The sequence below is a fragment of the Mustelus asterias genome, chromosome 16 (genome assembly GCF_964213995.1).
Source record: "Mustelus asterias chromosome 16, sMusAst1.hap1.1, whole genome shotgun sequence".
Taxonomy (NCBI): Eukaryota; Metazoa; Chordata; class Chondrichthyes; order Carcharhiniformes; family Triakidae; genus Mustelus; species Mustelus asterias.
Window position 1 is genome coordinate 9,965,371 of NC_135816.1, and position 26,748 is coordinate 9,992,118.

The 26,748-nt window shown below is 49.5% G+C and overlaps 1 protein-coding gene across 4 annotated transcripts in view; it reads right to left on the reverse strand.

The window, feature by feature from the left end:
* The window catches only part of anxa6 (annexin A6), a 117,062-nt gene that overhangs the window by 61,443 nt on the left and 28,871 nt on the right, over positions 1-26,748 (reverse strand). The gene's annotated exons all lie outside the window — the stretch shown is intronic.

Genomic DNA, 26,748 nt, shown 5'->3' on the forward strand with positions numbered 1-26,748 from the left:
ACTGGGATCCTGTCTATAACCCAGTAACACTCACAGCACTGGGATCCTGTCTATAACCCAGTAACACTCACAGCACTGGGGCCCTGTCTATAGCCCAGTAACACTCACAGCACTGGGATCCTGTTTATAACCCAGTAACACACACAGCACTGGGATCCTGTCTATAGCCCAGTAACACTCACAGCACTGGGGCCCTGTCTATAGCCCAGTAACACTCACAGCACTGGGATCCTGTTTATAACCCAGTAACACACACAGCACTGGGATCCTGTCTATAGCCCAGTAACACACACAGCACTGGGACCCTGTCTATAGCCCAGTAACACACACAGCACTGGGGCCCTGTCTATAGCCCAGTAACACTCACAGCACTGGGATCCTGTTTATAACCCAGTAACACACACAGCACTGGGATCCTGTCTATAGCCCAGTAACACTCACAGCACTGGGGCCCTGTCTATAGCCCAGTAACACTCACAGCACTGGGATCCTGTTTATAACCCAGTAACACACACAGCACTGGGATCCTGTCTATAGCCCAGTAACACTCACAGCACTGGGGCCCTGTCTATAGCCCAGTAACACTCACAGCACTGGGATCCTGTTTATAACCCAGTAACACACACAGCACTGGGACCCTGTCTATAGCCCAGTAACACTCACAGCACTGGGGCCCTGTCTATAGCCCAGTAACACACACAGCACTGGGACCCTGTCTATAACCCAGTAACACACACAGCACTGGGACCCTGTCTATAACCCAGTAACACACACAGCACTGGGACCCTGTCTATAACCCAGTAACACACACAGCACTGGGATCCTGTCTATAACCCAGTAACACTCACAGCACTGGGATCCTGTCTATAACCCAGTAACACACACAGCACTGGGACCCTGTCTATAACCCAGTAACACACACAGCACTGGGACCCTGTCTATAACCCAGTAACACACACAGCACTGGGACCCTGTCTATAACACAGTAACACACACAGCACTGGGATCCTGTCTATAACCCAGTAACACTCACAGCACTGGGATCCTGTCTATAACCCAGTAACACACACAGCACTGGGGCCCTGTCTATAACCCAGTAACACTCACAGCACTGGGATCCTGTCTATAACCCAGTAACACACACAGCACTGGGACCCTGTCTATAACCCAGTAACACACACAGCACTGGGACCCTGTCTATAACCCAGTAACACACACAGCACTGGGATCCTGTCTATAACCCAGTAACACACACAGCACTGGGGCCCTGTCTATAACCCAGTAACACACACAGCACTGGGATCCTGTCTATAACCCAGTAACACACACAGCACTGGGATCCTGTCTATAACCCAGCAACACTCACAGCACTGGGATCCTGTCTATAACCCAGTAACACACACAGCACTGGGACCCTGTCTATAACCCAGTAACACACACAGCACTGGGACCCTGTCTATAACCCAGTAACACTCACAGCACTGGGACCCTGTCTATAACCCAGTAACACACACAGCACTGGGACCCTGTCTATAACCCAGTAACACACACAGCACTGGGATCCTGTCTATAACCCAGTAACACACACAGCACTGGGATCCTGTCTATAGCCCAGTAACACACACAGCACTGGGGCCCTGTCTATAGCCCAGTAACACACACAGCACTGGGGTCCTGTCTATAACCCAGTAACACACACAGCACTGGGATCCTGTCTATAACCCAGTAACACACACAGCACTGGGACCCTGTCTATAACCCAGTAACATTCACAGCACTGGGATCCTGTCTATAGCCCAGTAACACACACAGCACTGGGACCCTGTCTATAGCCCAGTAACACACACAGCACTGGGGTCCTGTCTATAACCCAGTAACATTCACAGCACTGGGATCCTGTCTATAACCCAGTAACACACACAGCACTGGGATCCTGTCTATAACCCAGTAACACTCACAGCACTGGGATCCTGTCTATAACCCAGTAACACACACAGCACTGGGATCCTGTCTATAACCCAGTAACACTCACAGCACTGGGATCCTGTCTATAGCCCAGTAACACTCACAGCACTGGGACCCTGTCTATAACCCAGTAACACACACAGCACTGGGACCCTGTCTATAACCCAGTAACACACACAGCACTGGGATCCTGTCTATAACCCAGTAACACACACAGCACTGGGATCCTGTCTATAACCCAGTAACACTCACAGCACTGGGACCCTGTCTATAACCCAGTAACACACACAGCACTGGGATCCTGTCTATAACCCAGTAACACACACAGCACTGGGATCCTGTCTATAACCCAGTAACACACACAGCACTGGGATCCTGTCTATAACCCAGTAACACACACAGCACTGGGATCCTGTCTATAACCCAGTAACACACACAGCACTGGGATCCTGTCTATAACCCAGTAACACACACAGCACTGGGGCCCTGTCTATAGCCCAGTAACACTCACAGCACTGGGACCCTGTCTATAACCCAGTAACACTCACAGCACTGGGATCCTGTCTATAACCCAGTAACACACACAGCACTGGGGCCCTGTCTATAGCCCAGTAACACTCACAGCACTGGGACCCTGTCTATAACCCAGTAACACTCACAGCACTGGGATCCTGTCTATAACCCAGTAACACACACAGCACTGGGACCCTGTCTATAGCCCAGTAACACTCACAGCACTGGGACCCTGTCTATAACCCAGTAACACTCACAGCACTGGGATCCTGTCTATAACCCAGTAACACACACAGCACTGGGGCCCTGTCTATAGCCCAGTAACACTCACAGCACTGGGACCCTGTCTATAGCCCAGTAACACTCACAGCACTGGGACCCTGTCTATAGCCCAGTAACACTCACAGCACTGCGATCCTGTCTATAACCCAGTAACACTCACAGCACTGGGACCCTGTCTATAACCCAGTAACACTCACAGCACTGGGATCCTGTCTATAGCCCAGTAACACACACAGCACTGGGATCCTGTCTATAACCCAGTAACACACACAGCACTGGGGCCCTGTCTATAACCCAGTAACACACACAGCACTGGGACCCTGTCTATAATGTGGAGATGCCGGCGTTGGACTGGGGTAAACACAGTAAGAAGTTTAACAACACCAGGTTAAAGTCCAACAGGTTTATTTGGTAGCAAAAGCCACACAAGCTTTCGAGGCTCTGAGCCCCTTCTTCAGGTGAGTGGGAATTCTGTTCACAAACAGAACTTATAAGACACAGACTCAATTTACATGAATAATGGTTGGAATGCGAATACTTACAACTAATCCAGTCTTTAAGAAACAAAACAATGGGAGTGGAGAGAGCATCAAGACAGGCTAAAAAGATGTGTATTGTCTCCAGACAAGACAGCCAGTGAAACTCTGCAGGTCCACGCAACTGTGGGAGTTACAAATAGTGTGACATAAATTCTGATTCTAGGATCGCATGATAAAGACTCAGGAGGAAAAAAGCAGAAATATTTATGTGAAATAGTGTGACATAAACCCAATATCCCGGTTGAGGCCGTCCTTGTGTGTGCGGAACCTGGCTATCAGTTTCTGCTCCGCGACTCTGCGCTGTCGTGTGTCGCGAAGGCCGCCTTGGAGAACGCTTACCCGAATATCAGAGGCCGAATGCCCGTGACCGCTGAAGTGCTCCCCAACAGGAAGAGAACAGTCTTGCCTGGTGATTGTCGAGCGGTGTTCATTCATCCGTTGTCGCAGCGTCTGCATAGTTTCCCCAATGTACCATGCCTCGGGACATCCTTTCTTGCAGCGTATCAGGTAGACAACGTTGGCCGAGTTGCAAGAGTATGTACCGTGTACCTGGTGGATGGTGTTCTCACGTGAGATGATGGCATCTGTGTCGATGATCCGGCACGTCTTGCAGAGGTTGCTGTGGCAGGGTTGTGTGGTGTCTTGGTCACTGTTCTCCTGAAGGCTGGGTAGTTTGCTGCGGACAATGGTCTGTTTGAGGTTGTGCGGTTGTTTGAAGGCAAGAAGTGGGGGTGTGGGGATGGCCTTGGCGAGATGTTCGTCTTCATCAATGACATGTTGAAGGCTCCGGAGGAGATGCCGTAGCTTCTCCGCTCCGGGGAAGTACTGGACAACGAAGGGTACTCTGTCCACTGTGTGCAGAGTCGCGGAGCAGAAACTGATAGCCAGGTTCCGCACACACAAGGACGGCCTCAACCGGGATATTGGGTTTATGTCACACTATTTCACATAAATATTTCTGCTTTTTTCCTCCTGAGTCTTTATCATGCGATCCTAGAATCAGAATTTATGTCACACTATTTGTAACTCCCACAGTTGCGTGGACCTGCAGAGTTTCACTGGCTGTCTTGTCTGGAGACAATACACATCTTTTTAGCCTGTCTTGATGCTCTCTCCACTCCCATTGTTTTGTTTCTTAAAGACTGGATTAGTTGTAAGTATTCGCATTCCAACCATTATTCATGTAAATTGAGTCTGTGTCTTATAAGTTCTGTTTGTGAACAGAATTCCCACTCACCTGAAGAAGGGGCTCAGAGCCTCGAAAGCTTGTGTGGCTTTTGCTACCAAATAAACCTGTTGGACTTTAACCTGGTGTTGTTAAACTTCTTACTGTGTTTACCCCAGTCCAACGCCGGCATCTCCACATCATGACTACCATAGACACCGCAAACTGCCGGCTCCAAGTGGAGAGGATCGCCAAGAAGATCGCGCATATCGACACAGACATCAAGTTTCTACAAAGATGCAAGAAAGCAGACAAGATACCGAAAGGACTACAGATCACGAACCCACTCAGGTCAACCTATAACACAGACTACGCTGAGAGACTTTGCCGTCGCACCTCTCTCACCCTCCTCAACCACCTCATACACCAACTCTACAGCAAACGCCGCAGCCTGGAAACCAAGATCGAATCCATATTCTCAACTTGCGCTCAGGACGCAGACCAGCTGCGAAACTCTGCCAAGCAGACGAGACAAAGGAACTACACCATCTACATGCACACCAAGAACAGGAAACTTGAGAAACTCGGCATCACCACCAGCAGCAACCAAGCCTCCCCCGGTACCACAGTAGGAAACAGTCCCACTGCAGGGAAGTCCATTGTCAACTTGTCCGACTACACACTTCAACCAGATGAAATCGAAGTTCTCAGCCGAGGGCTTAATTTTTGCCCCACCACCAAAATAGACCCCATCAGTCTCGCAGCAGACACAGAGGAATTCATCAGGCGAATGAGGCTGAGGGAGTTCTTCCACAAACCCCAAGAGGCCAACAACGAACACAATGAGACAGCCAATGAACTGGAACAGCCGACAGAGAGATCCGCAGTGCATCCGAAGAGGAAAGAGTCGAATTGGACTCCTCCGGAAGGCCGCTGCCCTCGACTTGACATGTATGCCCAAGCCGTCAGGAGGTGCGTCAACACCAAATTCATCAGCCGCACTCACAAGACAGCCCCGAACATCACCCAAGCACAACGTAACGCCATCCGCGCTCTCAAGACCAACCGCAACATTGTCATCAAACCAGCAGACAAAGGAGGGGCCATCGTCATACTGAACAGAACGGATTACTGCAAAGAAGTGTACCGACAACTCAACAACGAGGAACACTACAGACAGTTACCTGCAGATCCGACCAAAGAACACACCCGTCAACTCAACACTCTGATCAAGACCTTTGATCCGGACCTTCAGAACACCCTCCATGCTCTCATCCCACGTACTCCCCGCGTTGGAGATCTCTACTGCCTCCCGAAGATACACAAGGCAAACACACCCGGCCGTCCCATCGTATCGGGCAATGGGACCCTGTGCGAGAACCTCTCCGGCTATGTCGAGGGCATCCTGAAACCCATTGTACAAAGAACCCCCAGCTTTTGTCGCGACACGACGGACTTCCTACAGAAACTCGGCACACATGGAGCAGTTGAACCAGGAGCGCTCCTCGTCACAATGGATGTCTCAGCACTCTACACCAGCATCCCCCATGACGATGGCATTGCTGCAACGGCCTCAGTGCTCAGCGCCAACAACTGCCAGTTTCCAGATGCAATTTTACATCTCATCCGCTTCATCCTGGACCACAATATCTTCACCTTCAACAACCAGTTCTTCATCCAGACACACGGAACAGCCATGGGGACCAAATTTGCACCTCAATATGCCAACATCTTCATGCACAGGTTCGAACAAGACTTCTTCACCGCACGGGACCTTCAACCGGTGCTATACACTAGATACATCGATGACATTTTCTTCCTTTGGACTCATGGTGAACAATCACTGAAACAACTCTATGATGACATCAACAAGTTCCATCCCACCATCAGGCTCACCATAGACTACTCTCCGGAATCGGTTGCATTCTTGGACACGCGCATCTCCATTAAGGACGGTCACCTCAGCACCTCACTGTACCGCAAGCCCACGGATAACCTCACGATGCTCCACTTCTCCAGCTTCCACCCTAAACACGTTAAAGAAGCCGTCCCCTATGGACAAGCCCTCCGTATACACAGGATCTGCTCGGATGAGGAGGATCGCAACAGACACCTCCAGACGCTGAAAGATGCCCTCATAAGAACAGGATATGGCGCTAGACTCATTGATCAACAGTTCCAACGCGCCACAGCGAAAAACCGCACCGACCTCCTCAGAAGACAAACACGGGACACAGTGGACAGAGTACCCTTCGTTGTCCAGTACTTCCCCGGAGCGGAGAAGCTACGGCATCTCCTCCGGAGCCTTCAACATGTCATTGATGAAGACGAACATCTCGCCAAGGCCATCCCCACACCCCCACTTCTTGCCTTCAAACAACCGCACAACCTCAAACAGACCATTGTCCGCAGCAAACTACCCAGCCTTCAGGAGAACAGTGACCAAGACACCACACAACCCTGCCACAGCAACCTCTGCAAGACGTGCCGGATCATCGACACAGATGCCATCATCTCACGTGAGAACACCATCCACCAGGTACACGGTACATACTCTTGCAACTCGGCCAACGTTGTCTACCTGATACGCTGCAAGAAAGGATGTCCCGAGGCATGGTACATTGGGGAAACTATGCAGACGCTGCGACAACGGATGAATGAACACCGCTCGACAATCACCAGGCAAGACTGTTCTCTTCCTGTTGGGGAGCACTTCAGCGGTCACGGGCATTCGGCCTCTGATATTCGGGTAAGCGTTCTCCAAGGCGGCCTTCGCGACACACGACAGCGCAGAGTCGCGGAGCAGAAACTGATAGCCAGGTTCCGCACACACAAGGACGGCCTCAACCGGGATATTGGGTTTATGTCACACTATTTCACATAAATATTTCTGCTTTTTTCCTCCTGAGTCTTTATCATGCGATCCTAGAATCAGAATTTATGTCACACTATTTGTAACTCCCACAGTTGCGTGGACCTGCAGAGTTTCACTGGCTGTCTTGTCTGGAGACAATACACATCTTTTTAGCCTGTCTTGATGCTCTCTCCACTCCCATTGTTTTGTTTCTTAAAGACTGGATTAGTTGTAAGTATTCGCATTCCAACCATTATTCATGTAAATTGAGTCTGTGTCTTATAAGTTCTGTTTGTGAACAGAATTCCCACTCACCTGAAGAAGGGGCTCAGAGCCTCGAAAGCTTGTGTGGCTTTTGCTACCAAATAAACCTGTTGGACTTTAACCTGGTGTTGTTAAACTTCTTACTGTGTTTACCCTGTCTATAACCCAGTAACACACACAGCACTGGGACCCTGTCTATAACCCAGTAACACTCACAGCACTGGGACCCTGTCTATAACCCAGTAACACACACAGCACTGGGACCCTGTCTATAACCCAGTAACACACACAGCACTGGGATCCTGTCTATAACCCAGTAACACTCACAGCACTGGGACCCTGTCTATAACCCAGTAACACACACAGCACTGGTACCCTGTCTATAACCCAGTAACACACACAGCACTGGGACCCTGTCTATAACCCAGTAACACACACAGCACTGGGACCCTGTCTATAACCCAGTAACACTCACAGCACTGGGATCCTGTCTATAACCCAGTAACACACACAGCACTGGGACCCTGTCTATAACCCAGTAACACTCACAGCACTGGGATCCTGTCTATAACCCAGTAACACTCACAGCACTGGGGTCCTGTCTATAACCCAGTAACACACACAGCACTGGGACCCTGTCTATAACCCAGTAACACACACAGCACTGGGACCCTGTCTATAACCCAGTAACACTCACAGCACTGGGACCCTGTCTATAACCCAGTAACACACACAGCACTGGGATCCTGTCTATAGCCCAGTAACACTCACAGCACTGGGATCCTGTCTATAGCCCAGTAACACACACAGCACTGGGACCCTGTCTATAGCCCAGTAACACTCACAGCACTGGGGTCCTGTCTATAGCCCAGTAACACTCACAGCACTGGGGTCCTGTCTATAGCCCAGTAACACTCACAGCACTGGAGTCCTGTCTATAGCCCAGTAACACACACAGCACTGGGGCCCTGTCTATAACCCAGTAACACACACAGCACTGGGATCCTGTCTATAACCCAGTAACACACACAGCACTGGGATCCTGTCTATAGCCCAGTAACACTCACAGCACTGGGGTCCTGTCTATAGCCCAGTAACACACACAACACTGGGATCCTGTCTATAACCCAGTAACACACACAGCACTGGGATCCTGTCTATAGCCCAGTAACACTCACAGCACTGGGATCCTGTCTATAACCCAGTAACACACACAGCACTGGGATCCTGTCTATAACCCAGTAACACACACAGCACTGGGATCCTGTCTATAGCCCAGTAACACTCACAGCACTGGGGTCCTGTCTATAACCCAGTAACACACACAGCACTGGGATCCTGTCTATAGCCCAGTAACACTCACAGCACTGGGGCCCTGTCTATAGCCCAGTAACACTCACAGCACTGGGATCCTGTCTATAGCCCAGTAACACACACAGCACTGGGATCCTGTCTATAGCCCAGTAACACACACAGCACTGGGATCCTGTCTATAACCCAGTAACACTCACAGCACTGGGATCCTGTCTATAACCCAGTAACACTCACAGCACTGGGATCCTGTCTATAGCCCAGTAACACACACAGCACTGGGATCCTGTCTATAACCCAGTAACACACACAGCACTGGGATCCTGTCTATAACCCAGTAACACACACAGCACTGGGATCCTGTCTATAACCCAGTAACACTCACAGCACTGAGATCCTGTCTATAACCCAGTAACACTCACAGCACTGGGATCCTGTCTATAACCCAGTAACACACACAGCACTGGGATCCTGTCTATAACCCAGTAACACACACAGCACTGGGATCCTGTCTATAACTCAGTAACACTCACAGCACTGGGATCCTGTCTATAACCCAGTAACACTCACAGCACTGGGGCCCTGTCTATAACCCAGTAACACACACAGCACTGGGACCCTGTCTATAACCCAGTAACACTCACAGCACTGGGATCCTGTCTATAACTCAGTAACACTCACAGCACTGGGATCCTGTCTATAACTCAGTAACACTCACAGCACTGGGATCCTGTCTATAACTCAGTAACACTCACAGCACTGGGATCCTGTCTATAACTCAGTAACACTCACAGCACTGGGGCCCTGTCTATAGCCCAGTAACACACACAGCACTGGGACCCTGTCTATAACTCAGTAACACTCACAGCACTGGGATCCTGTCTATAACTCAGTAACACTCACAGCACTGGGATCCTGTCTATAACTCAGTAACACTCACAGCACTGGGGCCCTGTCTATAGCCCAGTAACACACACAGCACTGGGATCCTGTCTATAACTCAGTAACACTCACAGCACTGGGATCCTGTCTATAACTCAGTAACACTCACAGCACTGGGGCCCTGTCTATAGCCCAGTAACACACACAGCACTGGGACCCTGTCTATAACTCAGTAACACACACAGCACTGGGATCCTGTCTATAGCCCAGTAACACACACAGCACTGGGATCCTGTCTATAACCCAGTAACACTCACAGCACTGGGACCCTGTCTATAACTCAGTAACACACACAGCACTGGGATCCTGTCTATAGCCCAGTAACACACACAGCACTGGGATCCTGTCTATAACTCAGTAACACTCACAGCACTGGGGCCCTGTCTATAGCCCAGTAACACACACAGCACTGGGATCCTGTCTATAACCCAGTAACACACACAGCACTGGGATCCTGTCTATAACCCAGTAACACTCACAGCACTGAGATCCTGTCTATAACCCAGTAACACTCACAGCACTGGGATCCTGTCTATAACCCAGTAACACACACAGCACTGGGATCCTGTCTATAACCCAGTAACACACACAGCACTGGGATCCTGTCTATAACTCAGTAACACTCACAGCACTGGGATCCTGTCTATAACCCAGTAACACTCACAGCACTGGGGCCCTGTCTATAACCCAGTAACACACACAGCACTGGGACCCTGTCTATAACCCAGTAACACTCACAGCACTGGGATCCTGTCTATAACTCAGTAACACTCACAGCACTGGGATCCTGTCTATAACTCAGTAACACTCACAGCACTGGGATCCTGTCTATAACTCAGTAACACTCACAGCACTGGGATCCTGTCTATAACTCAGTAACACTCACAGCACTGGGGCCCTGTCTATAGCCCAGTAACACACACAGCACTGGGACCCTGTCTATAACTCAGTAACACTCACAGCACTGGGATCCTGTCTATAACTCAGTAACACTCACAGCACTGGGATCCTGTCTATAACTCAGTAACACTCACAGCACTGGGGCCCTGTCTATAGCCCAGTAACACACACAGCACTGGGATCCTGTCTATAACTCAGTAACACTCACAGCACTGGGATCCTGTCTATAACTCAGTAACACTCACAGCACTGGGGCCCTGTCTATAGCCCAGTAACACACACAGCACTGGGACCCTGTCTATAACTCAGTAACACACACAGCACTGGGATCCTGTCTATAGCCCAGTAACACACACAGCACTGGGGTCCTGTCTATAACCCAGTAACACACACAGCACTGGGACCCTGTCTATAACCCAGTAACACACACAGCACTGGGGCTCTGTCTATAACCCAGTAACACACACAGCACTGGGACCCTGTCTATAACCCAGTAACACTCACAGCACTGGGACCCTGTCTATAACCCAGTAACACTCACAGCACTGGGACCCTGTCTATAACCCAGTAACACTCACAGCACTGGGGCTCTGTCTATAACCCAGTAACACTCACAGCACTGGGACCCTGTCTATAACCCAGTAACACTCACAGCACTGGGATCCTGTCTATAGCCCAGTAACACACACAGCACTGGGATCCTGTCTATAACCCAGTAACACTCACAGCACTGGGATCCTGTCTATAACCCAGTAACACACACAGCACTGGGATCCTGTCTATAACCCAGTAACACACACAGCACTGGGATCCTGTCTATAACCCAGTAACACTCACAGCACTGGGGTCCTGTCTATAACCCAGTAACACACACAGCACTGGGACCCTGTCTATAACCCAGTAACACTCACAGGACTGGGACCCTGTCTATAGCCCAGTAACACACACAGCACTGGGATCCTGTCTATAACCCAGTAACACACACAGCACTGGGACCCTGTTTATAACCCAGTAACACACACAGCACTGGGACCCTGTCTATAACCCAGTAACACACACAGCACTGGGATCCTGTTTATAACCCAGTAACACACACAGCACTGGGATCCTGTCTATAGCCCAGTAACACTCACAGCACTGGGGCCCTGTCTATAGCCCAGTAACACTCACAGCACTGGGGCCCTGTCTATAGCCCAGTAACACTCACAGCACTGGGATCCTGTCTATAGCCCAGTAACACACACAGCACTGGGGCTCTGTTTATAACCCAGTAACACTCACAGCACTGGGATCCTGTCTATAACTCAGTAACACTCACAGCACTGGGATCCAGTCTATAACCCAGTAACACTCACAGCACTGGGATCCTGTGTATAACCCAGTAACACTCACAGCACTGGGATCCTGTCTATAACCCAGTAACACTCACAGCACTGGGATCCTGTCTATAACCCAGTAACACTCACAGCACTGGGATCCTGTCTATAACCCAGTAACACTCACAGCACTGGGATCCTGTCTATAACCCAGTAACACTCACAGCACTGGGATCCTGTCTATAGCCCAGTAACACACACAGCACTGGGACCCTGTCTATAGCCCAGTAACACACACAGCACTGGGATCCTGTCTATAACTCAGTAACACTCACAGCACTGGGATCCTGTCTATAACCCAGTAACACACACAGCACTGGGACCCTGTCTATAACCCAGTAACACACACAGCACTGGGGCCCTGTCTATAACCCAGTAACACACACAGCACTGGGATCCTGTCTATAACCCAGTAACACTCACAGCACTGGGATCCTGTCTATAACCCAGTAACACACACAGCACTGGGATCCTGTCTATAACTCAGTAACACTCACAGCACTGGGATCCTGTCTATAACCCAGTAACACTCACAGCACTGGGATCCTGTCTATAAACCAGTAACACTCACAGCACTGGGATCCTGTCTATAGCCCAGTAACACTCACAGCACTGGGATCCTGTCTATAAACCAGTAACACTCACAGCACTGGGATCCTGTCTATAGCCCAGTAACACACACAGCACTGGGATCCTGTCTATAGCCCAGTAACACACACAGCACTGGGGCCCTGTCCATAACCCAGTAACACACACAGCACTGGGATCCTGTCTATAGCCCAGTAACACACACAGCACTGGGATCCTGTCTATAGCCCAGTAACACACACAGCACTGGGATCCTGTCTATAGCCCAGTAACACACACAGCACTGGGATCCTGTCTATAACCCAGTAACACTCACAGCACTGGGATCCTGTCTATAACCCAGTAACACTCACAGCACTGGGATCCTGTCTATATCCCAGTAACACTCACAGCACTGCAATCCTGTCTATAGCCCAGTAACACTCACAGCACTGGGATCCTGTCTATAAACCAGTAACACTCACAGCACTGCAATCCTGTCTATAGCCCAGTAACACACACAGCACTGGGATCCTGTCTATAGCCCAGTAACACACACAGCACTGGGATCCTGTCTATAACCCAGTAACACACACAGCACTGGGATCCTGTCTATAGCCCAGTAACACACACAGCACTGGGATCCTGTCTATAACCCAGTAACACTCACAGCACTGCAATCCTGTCTATAGCCCAGTAACACTCACAGCACTGGGATCCTGTCTATAAACCAGTAACACTCACAGCACTGGGATCCTGTCTATAGCCCAGTAACACTCACAGCACTGGGATCCTGTCTATAAACCAGTAACACTCACAGCACTGCAATCCTGTCTATAGCCCAGTAACACTCACAGCACTGGGATCCTGTCTATAGCCCAGTAACACTCACAGCACTGGGATCCTGTCTATAAACCAGTAACACTCACAGCACTGGGATCCTGTCTATAGCCCAGTAACACTCACAGCACTGCAATCCTGTCTATAGCCCAGTAACACACACAGCACTGGGATCCTGTCTATAAACCAGTAACACTCACAGCACTGCAATCCTGTCTATAGCCCAGTAACACACACAGCACTGGGATCCTGTCTATAACCCAGTAACACTCACAGCACTGGGATCCTGTCTATAGCCCAGTAACACACACAGCACTGGGATCCTGTCTATAACCCAGTAACACTCACAGCACTGGGATCCTGTCTATAACCCAGTAACACTCACAGCACTGGGATCCTGTCTATAACCCAGTAACACTCACAGCACTGGGATCCTGTCTATAAACCAGTAACACTCACAGCACTGGGATCCAGTCTATAAACCAGTAACACTCACAGCACTGCAATCCTGTCTATAGCCCAGTAACACTCACAGCACTGCAATCCTGTCTATAGCCCAGTAACACTCACAGCACTGGGATCCAGTCTATAAACCAGTAACACACACAGCACTGGGATCCAGTCTATAAACCAGTAACACTCACAGCACTGCAATCCTGTCTATAACCCAGTAACACTCACAGCACTGGGATCCTGTCTATAGCCCAGTAACACTCACAGCACTGGGATCCTGTCTATAACCCAGTAACACTCACAGCACTGCAATCCTGTCTATAGCCCAGTAACACACACGTGACACTGGGATCCTGTCTATAACCCAGTAACACACACAGCACTTGGATCCTGTCTATAACCCAGTAACACTCACAGCACTGGGATCCTGTCTATTTCCCAGTAACACTCACAGCACTGGGATCCTGTCTATAACCCAGTAACACTCACAGCACTGGGATCCTGTCTATAAACCAGTAACACTCACAGCACTGGGATCCTGTCTATAAACCAGTAACACTCACAGCACTGGGATCCAGTCTATAAACCAGTAACACTCACAGCACTGCAATCCTGTCTATAGCCCAGTAACACTCACAGCACTGCAATCCTGTCTATAGCCCAGTAACACTCACAGCACTGGGATCCAGTCTATAAACCAGTAACACACACAGCACTGGGATCCAGTCTATAAACCAGTAACACTCACAGCACTGCAATCCTGTCTATAACCCAGTAACACTCACAGCACTGGGATCCTGTCTATAGCCCAGTAACACTCACAGCACTGGGATCCTGTCTATAACCCAGTAACACTCACAGCACTGGGATCCTGTCTATAAACCAGTAACACTCACAGCACTGCAATCCTGTCTATAGCCCAGTAACACACACAGCACTGGGATCCTGTCTATAAACCAGTAACACTCACAGCACTGCAATCCTGTCTATAGCCCAGTAACACTCACAGCACTGGGATCCTGTCTATAGCCCAGTAACACTCACAGCACTGGGATCCTGTCTATAACCCAGTAACACTCACAGCACTGGGATCCTGTCTATAAACCAGTAACACTCACAGCACTGCAATCCTGTCTATAGCCCAGTAACACACACAGCACTGGGATCCTGTCTATAGCCCAGTAACACTCACAGCACTGGGATCCTGTCTATAACCCAGTAACACACACAGCACTGGGATCCTGTCTATAGCCCAGTAACACTCACAGCACTGGGATCCTGTCTATAACCCAGTAACACACACAGCACTGCAATCCTGTCTATAGCCCAGTAACACACACAGCACTGGGGCCCTGTCTATAACCCAGTAACACACACAGCACTGGGATCCTGTCTATAGCCCAGTAACACACACAGCACTGCAATCCTGTCTATAACCCAGTAACACACACAGCACTGGGATCCTGTCTATAGCCCAGTAACACACACAGCACTGCAATCCTGTCTATAACCCAGTAACACACACAGCACTGGGATCCTGTCTATAGCCCAGTAACACTCACAGCACTGGGATCCTGTCTATAGCCCAGCAACACACACAGCACTGCAATCCTGTCTATAACCCAGTAACACACACAGCACTGGGATCCTGTCTATAGCCCAGTAACACACACAGCACTGCAATCCTGTCTATAACCCAGTAACACACACAGCACTGGGATCCTGTCTATAGCCCAGTAACACTCACAGCACTGGGATCCTGTCTATAGCCCAGTAACACACACAGCACTGGGATCCTGTCTATAGCCCAGTAACACTCACAGCACTGGGATCCTGTCTATAACCCAGTAACACTCACAGCACTGGGATCCTGTCTATAGCCCAGTAACACTCACAGCACTGGGACCCTGTCTATAACCCAGTAACACACACAGCACTGGGATCCTGTCTATAACCCAGTAACACACACAGCACTGGGATCCTGTCTATAGCCCAGTAACACACACAGCACTGGGGCCCTGTCTATAGCCCAGTAACACTCACAGCACTGGGACCCTGTCTATAACCCAGTAACACACACAGCACTGGGATCCTGTCTATAACCCAGTAACACACACAGCACTGGGATCCTGTCTATAACCCAGTAACACACACAGCACTGGGGCCCTGTCTATAGCCCAGTAACACTCACAGCACTGGGGCCCTGTCTATAACCCAGTAACACACACAGCACTGGGATCCTGTCTATAACCCAGTAACACACACAGCACTGGGGCCCTGTCCATAACCCAGTAACACTCACAGCACTGGGGCCCTGTCTATAACCCAGTAACACTCACAGCACTGGGGCCCTGTCTATAACCCAGTAACACACACAGCACTGGGGCCCTGTCTATAGCCCAGTAACACACACAGCACTGGGATCCTGTCTATAACCCAGTAACACTCACAGCACTGGGACCCTGTCTATAACCCAGTAACACTCACAGCACTGGGATCCTGTCTATAACCCAGTAACACACACAGCACTGGGACCCTGTCTATAACCCAGTAACACTCACAGCACTGGGATCCTGTCTATAACCCAGTAACACTCACAGCACTGGGGCCCTGTCCATAACCCAGTAACACTCACAGCACTGGGGCCCTGTCTATAACCCAGTAACACACACAGCACTGGGACCCTGTCTATAACCCAGTAACACACACAGCACTGGGACCCTGTCTATAACCCAGTAACACACACAGCACTGGGATCCTGTCTATAACCCAGTAACACACACAGCACTGGGATCCTGTCTATAACCCAGTAACACACACAGCACTGGGATCCTGTCTATAGCCCAGTAACACTCACAGCACTGGGATCCTGTCTATAACCCAGTAACACTCACAGCACTGGGATCCTGTCTATAGCCCAGTAACACTCACAGCACTGGGATCCTGTCTATAACCCAGTAACACACACAGCACTGGGATCCTGTCTATAGCCCAGTAACACTCACAGCACTGGGACCCTGTCTATAGCCCAGTAACACTCACAGCACTGGGACCCTGTCTATAACCCAGTAACACTCACAGCACTGGGGCCCTGTCTATAACTCAGTAACACACACAGCACTGGGGCTCTGTCTATAGCCCAGTAACACTCACAGCACTGGGATCCTGTCTATAAACCAGTAACACTCACAGCACTGCAATCCTGTCTATAGCCCAGTAACACTCACAGCACTGGGACCCTGTCTATAACCCAGTAACACTCACAGCACTGGGATCCTGTCTATAGCCCAGTAACACTCACAGCACTGGGATCCTGTCTATAACCCAGTAACACACACAGCACTGGGATCCTGTCTATAACCCAGTAACACTCACAGCACTGGGATCCTGTCTATAGCCCAGTAACACTCACAGCACTGGGATCCTGTCTATAACCCAGTAACACACAGCACTGGGACCCTGTCTATAACCCAGTAACACTCACAGCACTGGGACCCTGTTTATAACCCAGTAACACTCACAGCACTGGGATCCTGTCTATAGCCCAGTAACACTCACAGCACTGGGATCCTGTCTATAAACCAGTAACACTCACAGCACTGGGACCCTGTCTATAACCCAGTAACACTCACAGCACTGGGATCCTGTCTATAGCCCAGTAACACTCACAGCACTGGGACCCTGTCTATAACCCAGTAACACTCACAGCACTGGGATCCTGTCTATAAACCAGTAACACTCACAGCACTGCAATCCTGTCTATAGCCCAGTAACACTCACAGCACTGGGACCCTGTCTCTAACCCAGTAACACTCACAGCACTGCAATCCTGTCTATAGCCCAGTAACACTCACAGCACTGGGATCCTGTCTATAAACCAGTAACACTCACAGCACTGGGATCCTGTCTATAAACCAGTAACACTCACAGCACTGGGACCCTGTCTATAACCCAGTAACACTCACAGCACTGGGACCCTGTCTATAACCCAGTAACACTCACAGCACTGGGACCCTGTCTATAACCCAGTAACACTCACAGCACTGGGATCCTGTCTATAACCCAGTAACACACACAGCACTGGGATCCTGTCTATAACCCAGTAACACTCACAGCACTGGGACCCTGTCTCTCACCCAGTATGATGTGGAGATGCCGGCGTTGGACTGGGGTAAACACAGTAAGAAGTTTAACAACACCAGGTTAAAGTCCAACAGGTTTATTTGGTAGCAAAAGCCACACAAGCGAGCCTCGAAAGCTTGTGTGGCTTTTGCTACCAAATAAACCTGTTGGACTTTAACCTGGTGTTGTTAAACTTATCCTGTCTATAACCCAGTAACACTCACAGCACTGGGGCCCTGTCTATAACCCAGTAACACACACAGCACTGGGATCCAGTCTATAACCCAGTAACACACACAGCACTGGGATCCAGTCTATAAACCAGTAACACTCACAGCACTGGGATCCTGTCTATAGCCCAGTAACACACACAGCACTGGGATCCTGTTTATAACTCAGTAACACTCGCAGCACTGGGATCCTGTCTATAGCCCAGTAACACTCGCAGCACTGGGATCCTGTCTATAGCCCAGTAACACTCACAGCACTGGGATCCTGTCTATAGCCCAGTAACACACACAGCACTGGGATCCTGTCTATAACCCAGTAACACTCACAGCACTGGGATCCTCTCTATAACCCAGTAACACACACAGCACTGGGATCCTGTCTATAGCCCAGTAACACACACAGCACTGGGATCCTCTCTATAACCCAGTAACACTCACAGCACTGGGATCCTGTCTATAACCCAGTAACACACACAGCACTGGGATCCTGTCTATAGCCCAGTAACACACACAGCACTGGGATCCTCTCTATAACCCAGTAACACTCACAGCACTGGGATCCTCTCTATAACCCAGTAACACTCACAGCACTGGGACCCTGTCTATAATGTGGAGATGCCGGCGTTGGACTGGGGTAAACACAGTAAGAAGTTTAACAACACCAGGTTAAAGTCCAACAGGTTTATTTGGGAGCAAAAGCTTGCCCTGTCTATAACCCAGTAACACACACAGCACTGGGATCCTGTCTATAGCCCAGTAACACTCACAGCACTGGGATCCTGTCTATAGCCCAGTAACACTCACAGCACTGGGATCCTGTCTATAGCCCAGTAACACTCACAGCACTGGGATCCTGTCTATAGCCCAGTAACACTCACAGCACTGGGATCCTGTCTATACCCCCGTAACACTCACAGCACTGGGATCCTGTCTATAGCCCAGTAACACTCACAGCACTGGGATCCTGTCTATAGCCCAGTAACACTCACAGCACTGGGATCCTGTCTATAGCCCAGTAACACTCACAGCACTGGGATCCTGTCTATAGCCCAGTAACACTCACAGCACTGGGATCCTGTCTATAACCCAGTAACACACACAGCACTGGGATCCTCTCTATAACCCAGTAACACACACAGCACTGGGATCCTGTCTATAGCCCAGTAACACACATGGCACTGGGACCCTGTCTATAACCCAGTAACACTCACAGCACTGGGGCCCTGTCTCTAATGTGGAGATGCCGGCGTTGGACTGGGGTAAACACAGTAAGAAGTTTAACAACACCAGGTTAAAGTCCAACAGGTTTATTTGGGAGCAAAAGCTTGCCCTGTCTATAACCCAGTAACACTCACAGCACTGGGATCCTGTCTATAGCCCAGTAACACTCACAGCACTGGGATCCTGTCTATAGCCCAGTAACACTCACAGCACTGGGATCCTGTCTATAGCCCAGTAACACTCACAGCACTGGGATCCTGTCTATAGCCCAGTAACACACACAGCACTGGGATCCTGTCTATAGCCCAGTAACACACACAGCACTGGGGCTCTGTCTATAACCCAGTAACACTCACAGCACTGGGACCCTGTCTATAACCCAGCAACACACACAGCACTGGGACCCTGTCTATAGCCCAGTAACACACACAGCACTGGGACCCTGTCTATAACCCAGTAACACACACAGCACTGGGACCCTGTCTATAACCCAGTAACACACACAGCACTGGGACCCTGTCTATAACCCAGCAACACACACAGCACTGGGACCCTGTCTATAGCCCAGTAACACACACAGCACTGGGACCCTGTCTATAACCCAGTAACACTCACAGCACTGGGACCCTGTCTATAATGTGGAGATGCCGGCGTTGGACTGGGGTAAACACAGTAAGAAGTCTCACAACACCAGGTTAAAGTCCAACAGGTTTATTTGGTAGCAAATACCATAAGCTTTCGGAGCGCTACTCCTTCGTCAGATGGAGTGGAAATCTATAACCCAGTAACACACACAGCACTGGGGCTCTGTCTATAGCCCAGTAACACTCACAGCACTGGGATCCTGTCTATAACCCAGTAACACTCACAGCACTGGGATCCTGTCTATAACCCAGTAACACTCACAGCACTGGGATCCTGTCTATAACCCAGTAACACACACAGCACTGGGGCCCTGTCTATAACCCAGTAACACACACAGCACTGGGATCCTGTCTATAACCCAGTAACACACACAGCACTGGGACCCTGTCTATAACCCAGTAACACTCACAGCACTGGGACCCTGTCTATAACCCAGTAACACACACAGCACTGGGACCCTGTCTATAACCCAGTAACACTCACAGCACTGGGACCCTGTCTATAACCCAGTAACACACACAGCACTGGGACCCTGTCTATAACCCAGTAACACTCACAGCACTGGGACCCTGTCTATAACCCAGTAACACTCACAGCACAGGGATCCTGTCTATAACCCAGTAACACTCACAGCACTGGGGCCCTGTCTATAGCCCAGTAACACTCACAGCACTGGGATCCTGTCTATAACCCAGTAACACTCACAGCACTGGGGCCCTGTCTATAACCCAGTAACACTCACAGCACTGGGACCCTGTCTATAGCCCAGTAACACACACAGCACTGGGACCCTGTCTATAACCCAGTAACACACACAGCACTGGGACCCTGTCTATAGCCCAGTAACACTCACAGCACTGGGATCCTGTCTATAACCCAGTAACACTCACAGCACTGGGGCCCTGTCTATAACCCAGTAACACTCACAGCACTGGGATCCTGTCTATAACCCAGTAACACTCACAGCACTGGGACCCTATCTATAACCCAGTAACACACACAGCACTGGGACCCTGTCTATAACCCAGTAACACTCACAGCACTGGGACCCTGTCTATAACCCAGTAACACACACAGCACTGGGATCCTGTCTATTAGCCAGTAACACACACAGCACTGGGGCCCTGTCTATAACCCAGTAACACTCACAGCACTGGGACCCTGTCTATAACCCAGTAACACACACAGCACTGGGATCCTGTCTATTAGCCAGTAACACACACAGCACTGGGACCCTGTCTATAACCCAGTAACACACAGCACTGGGGCCCTGTCTATAACCCAGTAACACACAGCACTGGGGCCCTGTCTATAGCCCAGTAACACTCACAGCACTGGGATCCTGTCTATAACCCAGTAACACACACAGCACTGGGACCCTGTCTATAACCCAGTAACACACACAGCACTGGGATCCTGTCTATAACCCAGTAACACACACAGCACTGGGGCCCTGTCTATAACCCAGTAACACACACAGCACTGGGATCCTGTCTATAGCCCAGTAACACACACAGCACTGGGATCCTGTCTATAACCCAGTAACACTCACAGCACTGGGACCCTGTCTATAACCCAGTAACACACACAGCACTGGGACCCTGTCTATAACCCAGTAACACACACAGCACTGGGATCCTGTCTATAACCCAGTAACACTCACAGCACTGGGGCCCTGTCTATAACCCAGTAACACACACAGCACTGGGATCCTGTCTATAGCCCAGTAACACACACAGCACTGGGATCCTGTCTATAACCCAGTAACACTCACAGCACTGGGACCCTGTCTATAACCCAGTAACACTCACAGCACTGGGACCCTGTCTATAACCCAGTAACACACACAGCACTGGGATCCTGTCTATAACCCAGTAACACACACAGCACTGGGATCCTGTCTATAACCCAGTAACACTCACAGCACTGGGACCCTGTCTATAACCCAGTAACACACACAGCACTGGGACCCTGTCTATAACCCAGTAACACACACAGCACTGGGATCCTGTCTATAACCCAGTAACACTCACAGCACTGGGACCCTGTCTATAACCCAGTAACACTCACAGCACTGGGACCCTGTCTATAACCCAGTAACACACACAGCACTGGGATCCTGTCTATAACCCAGTAACACACACAGCACTGGGATCCTGTCTATAACCCAGTAACACTCACAGCACTGGGACCCTGTCTATAACCCAGTAACACACACAGCACTGGGATCCTGTCTATAACCCAGTAACACACACAGCACTGGGGCCCTGTCTATAACCCAGTAACACACACAGCACTGGGACCCTGTCTATAACCCAGTAACACTCACAGCACTGGGATCCTGTCTATAGCCCAGTAACACACACAGCACTGGGACCCTGTCTATAGCCCAGTAACACACACAGCACTGGGACCCTGTCTATAACCCAGTAACACACACAGCACTGGGATCCTGTCAATAGCCCAGTAACACTCACAGCACTGGGACCCTGTCAATAGCCCAGTAACACACACAGCACTGGGGCCCTGTCTATAACCCAGTAACACACACAGCACTGGGATCCTGTCTATAACCCAGTAACACACACAGCACTGGGATCCTGTCTATAACCCAGTAACACACACAGCACTGGGATCCTGTCTATAACCCAGTAACATTCACAGCACTGGGACCCTGTCTATAGCCCAGTAACACTCACAGCACTGGGGCCCTGTCTATAACCCAGTAACACACACAGCACTGGGATCCTGTCTATAACCCAGTAACACTCACAGCACTGGGACCCTGTCTATAACCCAGTAACACACACAGCACTGGGACCCTGTCTATAACCCAGTAACACACACAGCACTGGGACCCTGTCTATAACCCAGTAACACACACAGCACTGGGACCCTGTCTATAACCCAGTAACACACACAGCACTGGGATCCTGTCTATAACCCAGTAACACTCACAGCACTGGGATCCTGTCTATAACCCAGTAACACACACAGCACTGGGATCCTGTCTATAACCCAGTAACACTCACAGCACTGGGGCCCTGTCTATAACCCAGTAACACTCACAGCACTGGGACCCTGTCTATAACCCAGTAACACTCACAGCACTGGGATCCTGTCTATAACCCAGTAACACTCACAGCACTGGGATCCTGTCTATAACCCAGTAACACACACAGCACTGGGATCCTGTCTATAGCCCAGTAACACTCACAGCACTGGGATCCTGTCTATAGCCCAGTAACACTCACAGCACTGGGGCTCTGTGTATAGCCCAGTAACACTCACAGCACTGGGGTCCTGTCTATAACCCAGCAACACACACAGCACTGGGATCCTGTCTATAACCCAGTAACATTCACAGCACTGGGACCCTGTCTATAACCCAGTAACACTCACAGCACTGGGACCCTGTCTATAACCCAGTAACACTCACAGCACTGGGATCCTATCTATAACCCAGTAAAACACAGGAACCATGGGTTTGAGTATTTTTGTGTTAATAATGCTCAGAGGTAAACAGGAGGATATTGCAGGGATGCAGTCAGCCCATTCATCAATTAGCAGCATAGAAAAACCGGAGAGAGAGTTGTTTGGTTAGAGCGAGGGTATTAGGAATCATTAGAGGCTGGTGGAAAGTTTCCAGTCAGTCCCGGTGTGTTGATAGTGACACTCCAATCGCTGGGTAATGTCAGTTGAGCACAGCAGCGTTAGTGGGACAGCAGGAGGCACGAACCAATCTTCACTTAAAGAGACAGTACCCCAGTGTCTGCTGGGTGTTTTAAACAACCTCAGGTGTTGAGACAATTTGATTGCGTGAGCAAAATGGGCTGAATGGCCTCAATCTGCCCTATATAATCATCTCATCAAATAAAAACTAAAAATCTTGCCTCAGCAGCTCTTACTGTCGCCGTGACTTTTAATCAGCAACTTGCAACAACATTGAATCAGTGCAGGTAAACATTGCGAATGGAAAGCTGTATGTAAACAGTGTGCTGTGACACTGTTGGTGAGGGCTGTGACCAGTGGCTTCGAGTTAGTTTCTGAAGCCTCTCTCCCAACTCACTCACCACCTTGTCAATATATTTCATAAATATTCATTCATTATGGGGGCGATTTAACAAAGATTTTTCTCAAATTTGATATCAAAACTGAGCCTCCATTAATACAATGATCTAAATAGATATATATCAAAATTAGAACATTAAATTAATCTCAGAATGCTTTATTTCCATTTTCAGAAGTTATCAGCCTGCTTAAGTTCCATTTTTATGGACAATGTCTGACTTAACGGGGGCCAAAGTTCAAATTTTTGTGCATTCCCACGACGCCATCTAAGGTGCTCAATAGCCCCTCAAAGACAACACTCTCAGACACCGGTCAGAATTACCCTCGGGTATTCGACGCTGATCAGCATCCAATGAGGAGAGTGTTCCATGGACTGCTACCCTTCCCTCTATTACAACGGCAAGTGCACCCCTAAAACACGTCATCGGCAGTAAGGAGCTTTTACACATCTGGAGACTGAGAAAGCACAATAAAAGTACAAGCTTTCTGTTCCTAATATATGCTGGAGCTGCATCAGTGGAAGACACTCTTTGGTCCGCCTGAAACCTGTTAGTCTTATAGAACCCCTACAATGCAGAAAGAGGCCATTTGGCCCATCGAGTCTGCGCCGACAACATTCCCACCCAGCGGCTAAACCCTGTTACCCAACATATTTACACTGTTAATCCCTCTGAAACTGAGGCTCAATTTTAGCATGGCCAATATTTCAGAAAAGATTTACTCGGATGCTACCGGGACTTGATGCTTTGAGTTATAAGGAGAGGCTGGATAGACTGGGACTTTTTTCTCTGGAGCGTAGGAGGGTCAGGGGTGATCTTATAGAGGTCTATAATATAATGAGGGGCATAGATCAGCTAGATAGTCAATATCTTTTCCCAAAGATAGGGGAGTCTAAAACTAGAGGGCACAGGTTTAAGGTGAGAGGGGAGAGATACAAAAGGATCCAGAGGGGCAATTGTTTCACACAGAGGGTCCAGAACAAGCTGCCAGAGGTAGTAGTAGAGGCAGGTACCATTTTGTCTTTTAAAAAGCATTTAGACAGTTACATGGGCAAGACAGGTGTAAAGGGATATGGACTAAATGCAGGCAATTGGGACTAGCTTAGTAGTTAAAAAAGGGCAGCATGGACAAGTTGGGCCGAAGGGCCTCTATGACTCTATGACAATCCACCTAACCTGCACATCTTTGGACTGTGGGAGGAAACCGGAGCACCTGGAGGAAACCCATGCAGACATGGGGGACGGTGCAAACTCCACCCAGACAGTCACTCGAGGCTGGAATTGAACCCGGGTCCCCGGCGTTGTGAGGCAGCAGTGCTAACCACTACACCACCGTGCCACCAGTTGTCCTCCAGTGCAAAGGGCTATCCCAGACCGAGTGTTGCCGACTGGCACATTCCAAAGCCAAGGATTACTGAGCGATGTATGAAAGCTTGGGGCAAATGCTTGCAGAGACTCAGCGGGGGGGAAGGTCTCTCTCTCTCTAAGTCCTTTCAGCCACAGTAAAGCAAGGGGAGTGGAATCGTATCGAACCCCTCGGGCTGTATGACTCACATTGAATATTGGATGTATCATAATTGCATTGAAACACCTCAACCGTGCAACTTGATCATTGTAAACAACTTAAGTTGATCTTTCTCTATACCCTAGTTGTAACATTACATTCTGCACTCTCTCGTTTCCTTCTCTATGAATGGTATGCTTTGTCTGTATGACGCGCAAGAAACAATACTTTTCACTGTATGTTAATACATGTGACAATAATAAATCAAATCAAACTTAAACCATTGCAACCTGTGTAATGACCATTTTAAAATGTCTGTAACATAGAATTACAGAATCCTACAGTGCAGAAGGAGACCATTCAGCCCATCGAGTCTGCACCAACCACAATCCCACCCAGGCCCTATCACCATAACTCCTTGCATTTACCTAACTAGTCCGCCTGACATTAAGGGACAATTTAGCATGGCCAATCCACCTGACCCACACATGTTTGGAGTGTGGGAGAAAACCGGAGGAAACCCACGCAGACACGGGGAGAACGTGCAGACTCCACACAGACAGTGACCCGAAATGGGAATCGAACCTGGGTCCCTGGCGCTGTGAGGCAGCGGTGCTAACCATTGTGCCACCGTGCCGCCCTTTGACTTTCTTTGACTGTATTGAAGCAGCTCAGAGTGCAACATGATGCATGTAGAACCTGAGTATTATTGCAGTGTGTGTGTGTGTGCGTGTGTGACGGCCATTTTGAAATGTTTGTAATTCACTTCACCTCACAGGGACATTCTGAACAATAAACACCGTTCCAATTCTGTGAAGCTTTTAAATTTAAATCTCCCCCCCACAAAAAAACCTTTGTGAGTCACTCGCGCAGAGAATACTGTCTCTTTAAGATTGGAGTTGTGTGTTTTGTACAGACGGGTCAAACGCAAGCTTGCAGCCAGCAGAAGGTGTGTGGAAGGACAGCAGAGTGTTGCGGGAGGCAG